Here is a 17,064-nt window from a genome sequence, read left to right on the forward strand (position 1 = left end):
CTCATGGACACCACCACATCACTCAGGGAAACCGACACATCACTCAGGGAAACCACCACATCACTTAGGGACACCACCACAACACTCAGGGACAGACCTGAAAGGACAGATATGGCCAGATTACCTGTATGCGTGGTGGGAGGGAGACAGAGATGGAGGGAGACAGAGTGTGGAAGATAGAGGGATAGAGGGAAAGGGAGGGAGAAAGAGAGAACTGAAAAAGTGTGGAAAGGAAAAAAGGAACCTCACGGTAGCAACACCAAGGGGGGACAACTGACTGGTACTCGCCAGAAAACCCCATTACTCATCATCGGTTACCTTTTTTCCAAAAAGAAAGGGAAGGGAAAATGTGTGTGCAATATAAAAAATACATCAAACCAATAAAACAAAAAATGAAACCAATAAAAAAAAATGACAGGGAGAAGGACAGGGAGAGAGACAGAGGGAGACAGAGGGTGGAAGATAGAGGGATAGAGGGAAACGGAGGGAGACAGAGAGAAGGAGGGAGACAGAAGGAGGGAGACAGAGGGAGGGAGACAGAGAGAGAGGGATTGAGAGAGGGATGGATTGACTGAAACATGCACAGGTGAGCGTGCAAGGCTCCTGATGCCGTCCACCACGCATACATGTAATCTGGCCGTATCTATCACACACATACCTGACAGGCCTGCATGAGCCACAGGCACACACAAGCACTCGATGGGCCTGTATGACTTTACATATGTTGGTACTGTTTGCGCATCAATGCAGAGATTGCAGGTCTCCTTTCAACGCCTGTGTCAGCGGCTAAGCAGGGCAGACATTCCAGGTGCCCCCACGTTCCCGCCCTCACACTGAGTTAAAGCCACTCCACCCCCCACCTTTTCGAGGCCCGCACCCTCGCGCCTGCACGGGCATATCTTGGGGCCAAGCACCGGACAGGCAGTTTCACCACCAGCCCTGTTGGGGCACACAGTCTTGTTCACCCTGTGGGTATAGTGCCAAAGTCACAAATGGTACCCACAGGGCCTGTGCTGCTTACAAAACTTGCACAGGTGAGCGTGCAAGGCTCCTGAATGCCGTCTATCACTCATACAGGTAATCTGGCCGTATCTATCACACACATACGTGACAGTCCTGCATGAGCCACAGGCACACACGAGCACCCGATGGGCCTGTAGGACACAAACAGGCGCAATAGAACTGCACTGAATACAACCTCTTCCTCCAAGGATACACCTGTTCACACATAGCACCTGCAGAGGGAGGCTGACAGAGGCTTATAGAGTGAGGGTGACAGAGGGAGACAGACGGAGGGAGACAGGGAGGGAGACAGAGTGAGACAGGGGGGGAGACAGAGACGGAGGGAGACAGAGGGTGGAAGATAGAGGGATAGAAGGTAAGGGAGGGGGATAGAGGGAAAGGGAAGGAGACAGAGAGAAGGAGGGAGACAGAAGGAGGGAGATAGAGGAAGGGAGACAGAGAGAGAAGGATTGAGAGAGAGAGGGATGGATTGACTGAAACATGCACAGGTGAGCGTACAAGGCTCCTGAATGCCGTCCACCACGCAGACACGTGTAATCTGGCCGTATGTAACACATGCATACCTGACAGCCCTGCATGAGCCACAGGCACACACGAGCACCCGATGGGCTGTAGGACACAAACAGGCGCAAAAGAACTGCACTGAATGCAACCTCTTCCTTCAAGGATACACCTGTTCACACATAGCACCTGCAGAGGGAGGCTGACAGACGGAGGGAGACATAGGGAGGGAGACATACGGAGGGAGACAGGGAGGGAGACAGAGAGAAGGAGGGAGACAGAAGGAGGGAGACAGAGGGAGAGGGATTGAGAGAGAGAGGGATGGATTGACTGAAACATGCACAGGTGAGCGTGCAAGGCTCCTGAATGCCGTCCACCACGCATACATGTAATCTGGCCGTATCTATCACACACATACCTGACAGCCCTGCATGAGCCACAGGCACACACGAGCACCCGATGGGCCTGTTGGACATTATATATGTTGGTACTGTTTGCGCATCAATGAAGAGATTGCATGTCTCCTTTCACCGCCTGTGTCAGTGGCTAAGCAGAGCAGACATTCCAGGTGCCCCCACGTTCCTGTCCTCACACTGAGTTAAAGCCACTCTGCCCCCCCCCCCCCCCCCGCCCCCACCTTTTCAAGGCCGGCACCCTCGCACCTGCAAGCGCATATCTTGGGGCCAAGCACCGGACGGGCAGTTTCACCACCAGCCCTGTTGGGGCATAAACTCTCGTCCACCCTGTGGGTACCGTGCCAAAGTCACAAATGGTACCCACAGGGCCTGCGCTACTCACAAAACTTGCACAGGTGAGCATGCAAGGCTCCTGAATGCCGTCCATCATGCATACAGGTAAGCTGGCCGTGTCTATCACACACATACCCGACAGCCCTGCATGAGCCACAGGCACACACGAGCACCCGATGGGCCTGTAGTACACAAACAGGCGCAAAAGAACTGCACTGAATACAACCTCTTCCTTCAAGGATACACCTGTTAACACATAGCACCTGCAGAGGGAGGCTGACAGAGGGAGGGTGACAGACGGAGGGAGGCATAGGGAGGGAGACATACGGAGGGAGACAGGGAGGGAGACAGAGAAGGAGGGAGACAGAGGGAGACAGGGAGGGAGACAGAGACGGAGGGAGACAGAGGGTGGTAGAGGGAAAGGGAGGGAGAAAGAGAGAACTGAAAAAGTGTGGAAAGGAAAAAAGGCACCTCACGGTAGCATCACCAAGGGGGTACAACTGACTGGTATTCGCCAGCAACCCCATTTCTCATCATCGGTTACCTTTTTTCCAAAAAGAAAGGGAAGGGAAAATGTGTGCGAAATATAAACAAGACATCAAACCAATAAAACAGAAAATGAAACCAATGAAACAAAAAATGACAGGGAGGGAGACAGAGACAGAGGGTGGAAGGTAGAGGGATAGAGGGAAAGGGAGGGAGACAGAGAGAAGGAGGGAGACAGAGGGAGGGAGACAGAGAGAGAGGGATTGAGAGAGAGGGGGATGGATTGACTGAAACATACACAGGTGAGCTTGCAAGGCTCCTGAATGTCGTCAACCACGCGTACAGGTAATCTGGCCGTATCTAACACACACATACCCGATAGCCCTGCATGAGCAAAAAGGCACATACGAGCACCCGAAGGGCCTGTAGGACACAAACATGCGCAAAAGAACTGCACTGAATACAACCTCTTCCTTCAAGAATACACCTGTTCACACATAGCACCTGCACGTGTATCACATGCACTGGCACTAGTAGTATAGATGGAAGTCTAGAGCGCTCTTTACCAAGGTCATCATTAGGTGCGAGCTAACCACTACCGTGGGGCAGCTATGGGCGAAAAGCAGGGCACAAAACTTGCACAGGTGAGCATGCAAGGCCCCCGAATGCCGTCCACCACGCATACAGGTAATCTGGCCGTATCTAACACACACATACCTGACAGCCCTGCATGAGCCACAGGCACACACGAGCCCCCGTACTGTTTGCGCATCAATGCAGAGATTGCATGTCTCCTTTCACAGCATGTGTCAGCGGCTAAGCAGGGCAGACATTCCAGGTGCCCCCACATCCCTGTACTCACACGATTTAAAGCCACTCTACCACCTCCCCCCCACCATTTCAAGGCCCGCACCCACGAGCCTGCAAGCGCACCACCAACCCTGTTGGGGCACACACTCTCGTCCACCCTGTGGGCACCGTGCCAAAATCACACATGGTACCCACAGGGCCTGCGCTGCTCACAAAACTTGCACAGGTGAGCGTGCAAGGCTCCCGAATGCCGTCCACCACACATATAGGTAAGCTGGCCGTATCTATCACACACATACCTGCCAGCGCTGCATGAGCCACCAGGGCACACGAGCCTCTTCCTTCAACGATACACCTGTTCTAACCACATTTGGGGGAGCAGCTGCGGGCGAAACGTGCGCTCTTCTCCTAACGTCATCATTACGTACGTGCTAATTACATGTGGGGGAGCAGCTGCTTAGGGCGCGGTCATCATTAGGTGCGAACTAACGCCGTGTGGGGGAGCAGCTGCGGACGAAAAGCAGGGCACAAAACTTGCACAGGTGAGTGTGCAAGGCTCCTGAATGCCGTCCACCAAGTATAGAGGTAAGCTTGCCGTATCTATCAAACACATACCTGACATTGCTGCATGACCCACAGGCGCACACGAGCCCCTGATGCCGTCCACCACGCTTACAGGTAAGCTGGCCGTATCTATCACACACATACCTGACATCGCTGCCTGAGCCACAGGCGCACACGAGCCCCGATACCGTCCACCACGCATACAGGTAAGCTGGCCGTATCTATCACACACATACCTGACAGCGCTGCCTGAGCCACCTGTGCACACGAGCCCCTGAGCCGTCCACCACGGATACAGGTAATCTGGCCGAATCTATCACACACATACCTGCCAGCGCTGCCTGAGCCACCTGTGCACACGAGCCCCTGAGCCGTCCACCACGGATACAGGTAATCTGGCCGAATCTATCACACACATACCTGACATCGCTGCATGACCCACAGGCGCACACGAGCCCCCGATGCCATCCACCACGCATACAGGTAATCTGTCCGAATCTAACACACACATACCTGACATAGCTGCATGACCCACAGGCGCACACGAGCCCCGATGCCGTCCACCACACGTACAGGTAATCTGGCCGAATCTAACACACACATACCTGCCAGCGCTGCCTGAGCCACCGGCGCACACGAGCCCCCGATGCCGTCCACCACGCATACAGGTAAGCTGGCGGTATCTATCACACACATACCTGCCAGCGCTGCATGAGCCACCGGCGCACACGAGCCTCTTCCTTCAACGATACACCTGTTCTAACCACGTTTGGGGGAGCAGCTGTGGGCGAAACGTGCGCTCTTCTCCTAACGTCATCATTACGTACGTGCTAATTACGTGTGGGGGAGCAGCTGCTTAGGGCGCGGTCATCATTAGGAGCGAACTAACGCCGTGTGGGGGAGCAGCTGCGGGTGAAAAGCAGGCCAGAAATCCGAGCGCTCTTTACCAAGGTCATCATTAGGTGCGAACTAACCACGAGTGGGGGGCAGCTGCGGGCAAAAAGCAGGTCAGAAATGCAAGCGCTCTTTACCAAGGTCATCATTAAGTGCGAACTAACCACGAGTGGGGGGCAGCTGCGGGCGAAAAGCAGGCCAGAAATCCGAGCGCTCTTTACCAAGGTCATCATTAGGTGCGAACTAACCACAAGTGGGGAGTCGCTGCGGGCGAAAAGCAGGCCAAAAATCCGAGCGCTCTTTTCCAAGGTCATCATTAGGTGCGAACTAACCACGAGTGGGGGGTCCCTGCGGGCGAAAAGCAGGCCAGAAATCCGAGCGCTCTTTACCAAGGTCATCATTAGGTGCGAACTAACTACGAGTGGGGGGCAGCTGCGGGCGAAAAGCAGGGCACAAAACTTGCACAGGTGAGCTTGCAAGGTCCCAAATGCCGTCCACCATACATACAGGTAATCTGGCCGTATCTATCACACACATACCTGACAACGCTGCATGAGCCACCTGTGCACACGAGCCCCCGATGCCGTCCACCACGCATACAGGTAAATCGGACGTATCTATCCGTTCAGGTCTGTCCCTGAGTGTTGTAGTGGTGTTTCTGAGTGATGTGGTGGTTTCCCTGAGTGATGTGGCCGTGTCCCTGATTGATGTGGCGGTGTCCCTGAGTGACGTGGTGGTGTCCTTGAGTGGTGTGGAGGTGTCCCTTAGTGGTGTGGAGGTGTCCCTTAGTGGTGTGGAGGTGTCCCTTAGTGGTGTGGAGGTGTCCCTTAGTGGTGTGGTGGTGTCCCTGAGTCATGTGTGGGTATGTCCCTGAGTCATGTGTGGAGATGTGATTCTACTTTGTACAAACAAATACATACAAAACTAGCGGTCCGCCACGCTGAACGAGCGTGGAGAAGACAGTACTGCCCTAACCTCAAATCACAATACACTTCCCTCTTGCAGCAATATAAGAAGTCCATTTTGTCCACCAAAAAAGAGTACTTCTCCTCCAAAATCTTAGTCGCGGAGAACAAATCCAGAGAAATTTTTGCCATCATTAACAAACTCGCATACTCTGATCGAACCACCCTCAAACCCTCCCCCTCTCAACCTCTTTGTGACTCCCTGAACTCCTACTTTTTGGAGAAAATCGCGACAATCAGGGCTAATATTCCCCCCCCCTTCCCCCTCCTTCCGCATCCCTCCTTGTCCCCCGACAGATGCCCGTCTCCACTCATTTCCTCTCTTAACAGCAGATTCTTTCCTTTCCCTCCTCCCTCTGGTCAAATCTGGCTCCCCTCACGACCTTTGTCCTGCTCACATTCTTGCCCATGTCTTCACTAACTGTCCGCTACCCCCTCTCACCTTTCTTAACAGCTCCCTGGCCCAGGGCGTGGTCACTCCCGCTCTCAAATCTGCCAATCCTAAAAAAACCTGGCTCAGATCTCTCTGTCCCTGCTAACTACCGCCCCATCTCCCTTCTCCCTTTCTTGGGGAAAGTCCTGGAGCGGCATGTCACCAAAGCACTATCTTCCTACGTGGAAGCAAACCGAATCCTGGCGCCCCGCCAGGCCGGCTTTCGCCCGGCTCACTCCACCGAGTCGGTCGTGCTTTCAGTACTGGACAACCTTAGAGAGGGAATGGACACAAACATCCCCCAGGCCCTGGTGCTACTCGATCTCTCTGCCGCATTCGACACGGTGGATCACTCCATCTTACTCTCCCGTGTCGGAGCGGCGGGGATCGGAGGCACCGCTCTGGTCTGGCTGTCCTCCTTTCTAAGGGAACGCACCCAGGCAGTTCGCCTGGGTGACTTCTGGGCTGAACCACGGAAGGTAGTGTGCGGGGTCCCCCAGGGCTCCTCCCTCTCCCCCTTACTGTTTAATCTGTATATAGCCCCCCTCATCTTTGCTCTTCAACAAATGGAGGTCTCCGTATACAACTATGCGGATGACCTCCAGCTCATTTTTTCCCTCTCTCACTCCCCTGACTCCAAATCCAAATTCCAATCCACCATGCTTTTCATCCGGGACTGGATGAATCACAACCACCTGAAACTAAATCCAGATAAGACAGAGCTTGTTCTGACAGGTGGTTGCTCCAGTCCCTGGTCCCCCCTCTTCTGGCCTTCCTCACTTCCCCCACCCCCTACCTCCTCCGTCAAAACCTTCGGCTTAAAAATCAACGATCAACTCACTATGCACTCCCAGGTGAGTTCGGTGGTCTCCTCCTCTTTTCTATCCCTCCGCACTATCCGCAAAGTCTCCCGCTTTTTCTCCTTCACAGCCCTGAAACTCATTGTACTGGCTATGGTCATCTCCCGCTTGGATTATGCCAACGCTCTCTACCATGGCATGCCAGCCTACAATGTACGTCGACTTCAGCTGGTCCAGAACCAAGAGGCTCGCTTGGTATACAACCTCACGAAATCCCATCACGCCACTGCCCTCTTGAAATCCCTGCACTGGCTCCCTGTGCGCGAACGCTCCCTTTTCAAGGTGGGCTGTCTCGCCTTCCAGGCCCAGCTAGGCAGGTCCCCTGCTTTTATCTCCTCAGAGATCAAACCTTATGTCCCCCCCAGGGAACTTCGCTCCTCTTCTCACCACCTACTCACAGTTCCTCGCTTCCGTCGAAAAAAATGGGGAGGGGCTAAATTCTCCACCCTTGCCCCTATGTTCTGGAACTCCCTTCCGATTCAACTCAGAACCTCCACTCAATACCAGCCCTTTCGAAAGGCCATAAAAACCTTTCTATTCTCTAAAGCATTTCCCTCATAAATTCTCCTCATTCCCTCTCCCTGATTCATGATCTCAGGGACTTCGCTTACTGTAGCGCCATGAAACCTTTTGGTGTACGTGTGCTGTATAAATATTTTAAAAATTCAAAAAATTCAAATACACACAAGATCTCTCGCAACCCACATGGACTGCGCCTGTGACACGCATGGTCATGTATACAGGGCACCAGGGGTGTACTCACTGCACCTGACGGGTCTTTTGGGGCACACAATCTCGTCCACCTTGTGTGGAGCGTGCAGAAGTCACAAATGGTACCCACAGGGCCTCTGCTGTTCACAACACTTGCACAGGTGAGCATGCAAAGCTCCCGAATGCCATCCACCACGCATACAGGTAATCTGGCCGTATCTAACACACACATACATGACAGCCCTGCATGAGCCACAGGCACACACGAGCCCCCGATGGGCCTGTAGGATATTACATATGTTGGTACTGTTTGCGCATCAATGCAGAGATTGCATGTCTCCTTTTACCGCATGCGTCAGCGGCAGGCGATAAACAGGGCAGAAATTCCAGGTGCCCCCATGTTGCTGTCCTCACACCGAGTTAAAGCCACTCCAACCAACCTTTTCAAGGCCCGCAACCTCGCGCCTGCACGCGCATATCTTGGGGCCAAGCACCGGACAGGCAGTTTCACCACCAGCCCTATTGGGGCACCCACTCTCGTCCACCCTGTGGGGACCGTGCCAAAGTCACAAATGGTACCCACAAGGCCTGCGCTGCTCACAAAACTTGCACAGGTGAGCGTGCAAGGCTCCCGAATGCCGTCCACCAAGCATACACGTAAGCTGGCCCTATCTATCACACACATACCTGCCAGCGCTGCCTGAGCCACCGGCGCACACGAGCCCCCGATGCCGTCCACCATGCATACAGGTAATCTGGCCGAATCTATCACACACATACCTGACAGCGCTGTCTGAGCCACCTGTGCACACGAGCCCCTGATGCCGTCCACCACGCATATCTTGGGTCCAAGCACCGGACAGGCAGTTTTACTACCAACCCTGGCTACACACTCTCGTCCACCCTGTGGTCTTTACCAAGGTCATCATTAGGTGCGAGCTAACTACGAGTGGGGGGAAGCTGCGGGCGAAAAGCAGGCCATAAATCCGAGCGGTCTTTACCAAGGTCATCGTTAGGTGCGAACTAACTACGAGTGGGGGATGGCTGCGGGCGAAAAGCAGGCCAGAAATCCGAGCGCTCTTTACCAAGGTCATCATTAGGTGCGAACTAACTACGAGGGGGGTGCAGCTGCGGGTGAAAAGCAGGGCACAAAACTTGCACAGGTGAGCGTGCAAGGCTCCCGAATGTCGTCTACCACGCATACAGGTAATATGGCCGTATCTAACACACACATACCTGACAGCCCTGCCTGAGCCACCGGCGCACACGAGCCCCGATTCCGTCCACCAAGCATACAGGTAAGCTGGCCGTATCAATCACACACATACCTGCCAGTGCTGCCTGAGCCACCGGCACACACGAGCCCCCGATGCCGTCCACCACGCATACAGGTAATCTGGCCATATCTATCACACACATACCTGCCAGCGCTGCCTGAGCAACAGGCACACACGAGCCCCCGATGGGCCTGTAGGACTCAAACAAGGGCAAAAGAACTGCACTGAATACAACCTCTTCCTTCAAGGATACACCTGTTCTAATTACGGGTGGGGGAGCAGCTACTTAGGGCGCGGTCAACATTAGGTGCGAACTAACGCCGTGTGGGGGGCTGCTGGTGGCGAAAAGCAGGGCACAAAACTTGCACAGGTGAGTGTGCAAGGCTCCCGAATGTCGTCCACCACGCATACAGGTAATCTGGCCAAATCTATCACACACATACCTGACAGCGCTGCCTGAGCCACCGGCACACACGAGGCCCTGATACCGTCCACCACGCATACAGGTAATCTGTCCGTATCTATCACACACATACCTGCCAGCGCTGACTGAGCCACCTGTGCACACGAGGCCGCGATGCCGTCCACCAAGCATACAGGTAATCTGGCCGAATCTATCACACACATACCTGCCACAGGCACACACATGAGCGCCCAATGGACCTGTTGAACATTATATATGTTGGTACTGTTTGCGCATCGATGCAGAGATTGCATGTCTCCTTTCACCGCCTGCGTCAGCGGCTAAGTAGGTCAGACATTCCAAGTGCCCCCATGTTCCTGTCCTCATACAGAGTTAAAACCACTCCACCCCCCCCCCCCACGCACACCTTTTCAAGGCCCGCACCCTCGCGCCTGCACGCGCATATCTTGGGGCCAAGCACCGGACAATATATTATTCACCACCAGCCTTGGCTACACACTCTCGTCCACCCTGTGAGCACAGTGCCAAAGTCACAAATCGTACCCACAGGGCCTGCGCTGCTCACAAAACTTGCACAGGTGAGCGTGCAAGGCTCCCGAATGCCGTTCACCATGCATACAGTTAATCTGGCCGAATCTATCACACACATACCTGCCAGCGCTGCCTAAGCCACCGGCGCACTCGAGCCCCCGATTCCGTCCACCAAGCATACAGGTAAGCTGGCCGTATCTATCACACATTCCTGACAGCGCTGCCTGGGCCACCGGCGCACACGAGCCCCCGATTCCGTCCACCAAGCATACAGGTAAGCTGGCCGTATCTATAACACACATACCTGCCAGCACCGCCTGAGCCACCGGCACACACGAGGCCCTGATACCGTCCACCACGCATACAGGTAATCTGTCCGTATCTATCACACACATACCTGCCAGCGCTGACTGAGCCACCTGTGCACACGAGGCCGCGATGCCGTCCACCAAGCATACAGGTAATCTGGCCGAATCTATCACACACATACCTGCCAGCGCTGCCTGAGCCACCGGCGCACACGAGCCCCCGATGCCGTCCACCACGCATACAGGTAAGCTGGCCGTATCTATCACACACATACCTGCCAGCGCTGCCTGAGCCACAGGCGCACACGAGGCCCCGATGCCGTCAACCACGCATACAGGTAATCTGGCCGAATCTATCACACACATACCTGACATCGCTGCATGACCCACAGGCGCACACAAGGCCCCGATGCCGTCCACCACGCATACAGGTAAGCTGGCCGTATCTATCACACACATACCTGCCAGCGCTGCCTGAGCCACCTGTGCACAAGAGGGCCCGATGCCGTCCACCACACATACAGGTAAGCTGGCCGTATTTATCACACACATACCTGACATCGCTGCATGACCCACAGGCGCACAAGAGCCCCCGATGCAGTCCACCACGCATACAGGTAAGCTGGTCGTATCTATCACACACATACCTGCCAGCGCTGCCTGAGCCACAGGCGCACACGAGCCCCTGATGTGCCTGGAGACATTACATATGTTGGTACTGTTTGCGCATCAATGCAGAGATAGCATGTCTCCTTTCCCCGCCTATGTCTGCGGCTAAGCAGGGCAGAAATTCCAGGAGCTCCAACTTTCCCTTCTTCACACCGAGTTAAAGCCACTCCACCCCCCTCCCGCCCCCCACCTTTTCAAGGCCCGCACCCTCGCGCCTGCAAGCGCATATCTTGGGACCAAGCACCGGACAGGCAGTTTCACCACCAGCCCTGTTGGGGCACACACTCTCGTCCTCTCTGTGGGGACCGTGCCAAAGTCACAAATGGTACCCACAGCACCCACGCACACTGAAAATTGCACATGTGAGCGTGCAAGGCTCCCGAATGCAGTCTACCTCGCAAATCAGCTGAAATACATTCTGGAAATGTCAGTCTTCGAGGAGCACCATACCAATAATTTCCTTTCTCATATTTTAATTATGGGAGCAACGTTTCATACACTTACCCCATAGAAGAATCCATGCTGCAAGAAAGGATCGTGGATATCTGGGAAGCACCAAACTGTTCAGAGCTGTGGAAGTAATAAAATTTAGTGTAGACTAAGCCTGGCATTTTTGCAGACTGCCAGGTGGGTGGAGACCTGATTCCATTGATTATATTGGCTACACCTTTCTGTAGGGAGGGGTTAACACTAGGGAGGTGTAATCCTACTGTACTTTAGCCAATGGAATCATTGCAGGTAATGTCCCACCCCCTAACTATCTGTTTAAGTAGCAGGGCATCTTCCAACTAACATCCTGTGCTTGAGCTCCGCTGAGTACAGGTGGATATTGGTGGTCAAGATTGTTTATTGCTAGCCAGATAACTTTCTTCTTTAAAACCTTTGGAATGGATACCCCTCTGAGGTAAGTCTATGTGCATGGGTTGTTTTTGCAAAGATTTATATTTGACTATATTGAATTTGTGTTTTATTTTGTTTTGCTACATTTAACCTGGATACTGGTACAGCTGTCCAAGTGTTTCAAATTGCATGTCTACTGTATTCCTAATATGTACAAACAGGCGAAAAAGAACAGCACACGAGGCCGCGATGCCGTCCACCAAGCATACAGGTAATCTGGCCGAATCTATCACACACATACCTGCCAGCGCTGCCTGAGCCACCGGCGCACACGAGCCCCCGATGCCGTCCACCACGCATACAGGTAAGCTGGCTGTATCTATCACACACATACCTGCCAGCGCTGCCTGAGCCACAGGCGCACACGAGGCCCCGATGCCGTCAACCACGCATACAGGTAATCTGGCCGAATCTATCACACACATACCTGACATCGCTGCATGACCCACAGGCGCACACAAGGCCCCGATGCCGTCCACCACGCATACAGGTAAGCTGGCCGTATCTATCACACACATACCTGCCAGCGCTGCCTGAGCCACCTGTGCACAAGAGGGCCCGATGCCGTCCACCACACATACAGGTAAGCTGGCCGTATTTATCACACACATACCTGACATCGCTGCATGACCCACAGGCGCACAAGAGCCCCCGATGCAGTCCACCACGCATACAGGTAAGCTGGTCGTATCTATCACACACATACCTGCCAGCGCTGCCTGAGCCACAGGCGCACACGAGCCCCTGATGTGCCTGGAGACATTACATATGTTGGTACTGTTTGCGCATCAATGCAGAGATAGCATGTCTCCTTTCCCCGCCTATGTCTGCGGCTAAGCAGGGCAGAAATTCCAGGAGCTCCAACTTTCCCTTCTTCACACCGAGTTAAAGCCACTCCACCCCCCTCCCGCCCCCCACCTTTTCAAGGCCCGCACCCTCGCGCCTGCAAGCGCATATCTTGGGACCAAGCACCGGACAGGCAGTTTCACCACCAGCCCTGTTGGGGCACACACTCTCGTCCTCTCTGTGGGGACCGTGCCAAAGTCACAAATGGTACCCACAGCACCCACGCACACTGAAAATTGCACATGTGAGCGTGCAAGGCTCCCGAATGCAGTCTACCTCGCAAATCAGCTGAAATACATTCTGGAAATGTCAGTCTTCGAGGAGCACCATACCAATAATTTCCTTTCTCATATTTTAATTATGGGAGCAACGTTTCATACACTTACCCCATAGAAGAATCCATGCTGCAAGAAAGAATCTTGGATATCTGGGAAGCACCAAACTGTTCAGAGCTGTGGAAGTAATAAAATTTAGTGTAGACTAAGCCTGGCATTTTTGCAGACTGCCAGGTGGGTGGAGACCTGATTCCATTGATTATATTGGCTACACCTTTCTGTAGGGAGGGGTTAACACTAGGGAGGTGTAATCCTACTGTACTTTAGCCAATGGAATCATTGCAGGTAATGTCCCACCCCCTAACTATCTGTTTAAGTAGCAGGGCATCTTCCCACTAACATCCTGTGCTTGAGCTCCGCTGAGTACAGGTGGATATTGGTGGTCAAGATTGTTTATTGCTAGCCAGATAACTTTCTTCTTTAAAACCTTTGGAATGGATACCCCTCTGAGGTAAGTCTATGTGCATGGGCTGTTTTTGCAAAGATTTATATTTGACTATATTGAATTTGTGTTTTATTTTGTTTTGCTACATTTAACCTGGATACTGGTACAGCTGTCCAAGTGTTTCAAATTACATGTCTACTGTATTCCTAATATGTACAAACAGGCGAAAAAGAACAGCACTGAATACAACCTCTTGCTTCAAGGATACACCTGTTCACACATAGCACCTGCATGTGCCACATGCATCACATGCACTGGCACAAGTAGGAATAGTTGGAAGGGTAAAGCTCTCTTTACCAATGTCATCATTAGGTGCGAGCTAACTACGAGTGTGGGGCGGCTGCGGGCGAAAAGCAGGCCAGAAATCTGAGCGCTTTTTACTAAGGTCAACATTAGGTGCGAGCTAACTACGAGTGGGGGGCGGCTGCGGGCGAAAAGCCGGTCAGAAATCAGAGCGCTCTTTACTAAGGTCATCATTAGGTGCGAGCTAACTACGAGTGGGGGGTGGCTGCGGGCGAAAAGCAGGCGAGAAATCCGATTGGTCTTTACCAAGGTCATCATTAGGTGCGAACTAACCACGAGTGGGGGGCAGCTGCGGGCGAAAAGCAGGTCAGAAATCCGTGCGCTCTTTACCAAGGTCATCATTTGGTGCGAACTAACTACGAGTGGGGGGCAGCTGCGGGCGAAAAGCAGGGGACAAAACTTGCACAGGTGAGTGTGCAAGGCTCCCGAATGTCGTCTAACACTCATACAGGTAATCTGGCCGAATCTATCACACACATACCTGCCAGCGCTGCCTGAGCCACCGGCGCACACGAGCCCCCGATGCCGTTCACCACGCATACAGGTAAGCTGGCCGTATCTATCACACACATACCTGCCAGCGCTGCCTGAGCCACCGGCGCACACGAGCCCCCGATGCCGTCCACCACGCATACAGGTAAGCTGGCCGTATCTATCACACACATACCTGCCAGCGCTGCCTGAGCCACAGGTGCACACGAGGCCCCGATGCCGTCCACCACACATACAGGTAAGCTGGCCGTATCTATCACACACATACCTGCCAGCGCTGCCTGAGCCACAGGCGCACATGAGGCCCCGATGCCGTCCACCACACATACAGGTAAGCTGGCCGTATCAATCACACACATACCTGCCAGTGCTGCCTGAGCCACCGGCACACACGAGCCCCCGATGCCGTCCACCACGCATACAGGTAATCTGGCCGTATCTATCACACACATACCTGCCAGCGCTGCCTGAGCCACAGGCACACACGAGCCCCCGATGGGCCTGTAGGACTCAAACAAGCGCAAAAGAACTGCACTGAATACAACCTCTTCCTTCAAGGATACACCTGTTCTAATTACGGGTGGGGGAGCAGCTACTTAGGGCGCGGTCATCATTAGGTGCAAACTAACGCCGTGTGGGGGGCTGCTGGTGGCGAAAAGCAGGGCACAAAACTTGCACAGGTGAGTGTGCAAGGCTCCCGAATGTCGTCCACCACGCATACAGGTAATCTGGCCGAATCTTTCACACACATACCTGACAGCCCTGCATGAGCCACAGGCACACACATGAGCGCCCAATGGACCTGTTGAACATTATATATGTTGGTACTGTTTGCGCATCGATGCAGAGATTGCATGTCTCCTTTCACCGCCTGCGTCAGCGGCTAAGTAGGTCAGACATTCCAAGTGCCCCCATGTTCCTGTCCTCACACAGAGTTAAAACCACTCCACCCCCCCCCCCCCACGCACACCTTTTCAAGGCCCGGACCCTCGCGCCTGCACGCGCATATATTGAGGCCAAGCACCGGACAATAATTTATTCACCACCAGCCCTGGCTACACACTCTCGTCCACCCTGTAGGCACCGTGCCAAAGTCACAAATGGAACCCACAGGGCCTGCGCTGCTCACAAAACTTGCACAGGTGAGCGTGCAAGGCTCCCGAATGCTGTCCACCACGCATAAGTTAATCTGGCCGAATCTATCACACATATACCTGCCAGCGCTGCCTAAGCCACCGGCACACACGAGCCCCCGATTACGTCCCCAAGCATACAGGTAAGCTGGCCGTATCTATCACACATTCCTGCCAGCGCTGCCTGAGCCACCGGCGCACACAAGCCCCCGATTCCATCCACCAAGCATACAGGTAAGCTGGCCGTATCCATCACACACATACCTGCCAGTACTGCCTGAGCCACCGGCACACACAAGGCCCTGATGCCGTCCACCACGCATACAGGTAATCTGTCCGTATCTATCACACATTCCTGCCAGCGCTGCCTGAGCCACCGGCGCACACGAGCCCCCGATTCCGTCCACCAAGCATACAGGTAAGCTGGCCGTATCTATCACACACATACCTGCCAGCACTGCCTGAGCCACCGGCACACATGAGGCCCTGATGCCGTCCACCACGTATACAGGTAATCTGTCCGTATCTATCACACACATACCTGCCAGCGCTGCCTGAGCCACCGGCGCACACGAGCCCCCGATGCCGTCCACCACGCATACAGGTAAGCTGGCTGTATCTATCACACACATACCTGCCAGCGCTGCCTGAGCCACAGGCGCACACGAGGCCCCAATGCCGTCCACCACGCATACAGGTAATCTGGCCGTATCTATCACACACATACCTGCCAGCGCTGCCTGAGCTACAGGCGCACCCGAGCCCCTGATGTGCCTGGAGACATTGCATATGTTGGTACTGTTTGCGCATCAATGCAGAGATAGCATGTCTCCTTTTCCCGCCTATATCTGCGGCTAAGCAGAGCAGAAATTCCAGGAGCTCCAACTTTCCCTTCTTCACACCGAGTTAAAGCCACTCCACCCCCCTCCAGCCCCCCACCTTTTCAAGGCCCGCACCCTCGCGCCTGCAAGCGCATATCTTGGAGCCAAGCACCGGACAGGCAGTTTCACCACCAGCCCTGTTGGGGCACACACTCTCGTCCTCTCTGTGGGGACCGTGCCAAAGTCACAAATGGTACCCACAGCACCCACGCACAATGAAAATTGCTCATGTGAGCGTGAAAGGCTCCCGAATGCAGTCTACCTCGCAAATCAGCTGAAATACATTCTGGAAATGTCCGTCTTCGAGGAGCACCATGACAATAATTTCCTTTCTCATATTTTAATTATGGGAGCAACGTTTCATACACTTACCCCATAGAAGAATCCATGCTGCAAGAAAGGATCGTGGATATCTGGGAAGCACCAAACTTTTCAGAGCTGTGGAAGTAATAAAATGTAGTGTAGACTAAGCCTGGCATTTTTGCAGACTGCCAGGTGGGTGGAGACCTGATTCCATTGATTCT

The sequence above is a fragment of the Lissotriton vulgaris genome, chromosome 11 (assembly GCF_964263255.1).
Source record: "Lissotriton vulgaris chromosome 11, aLisVul1.2, whole genome shotgun sequence".
Taxonomy (NCBI): domain Eukaryota; kingdom Metazoa; phylum Chordata; class Amphibia; order Caudata; family Salamandridae; genus Lissotriton; species Lissotriton vulgaris.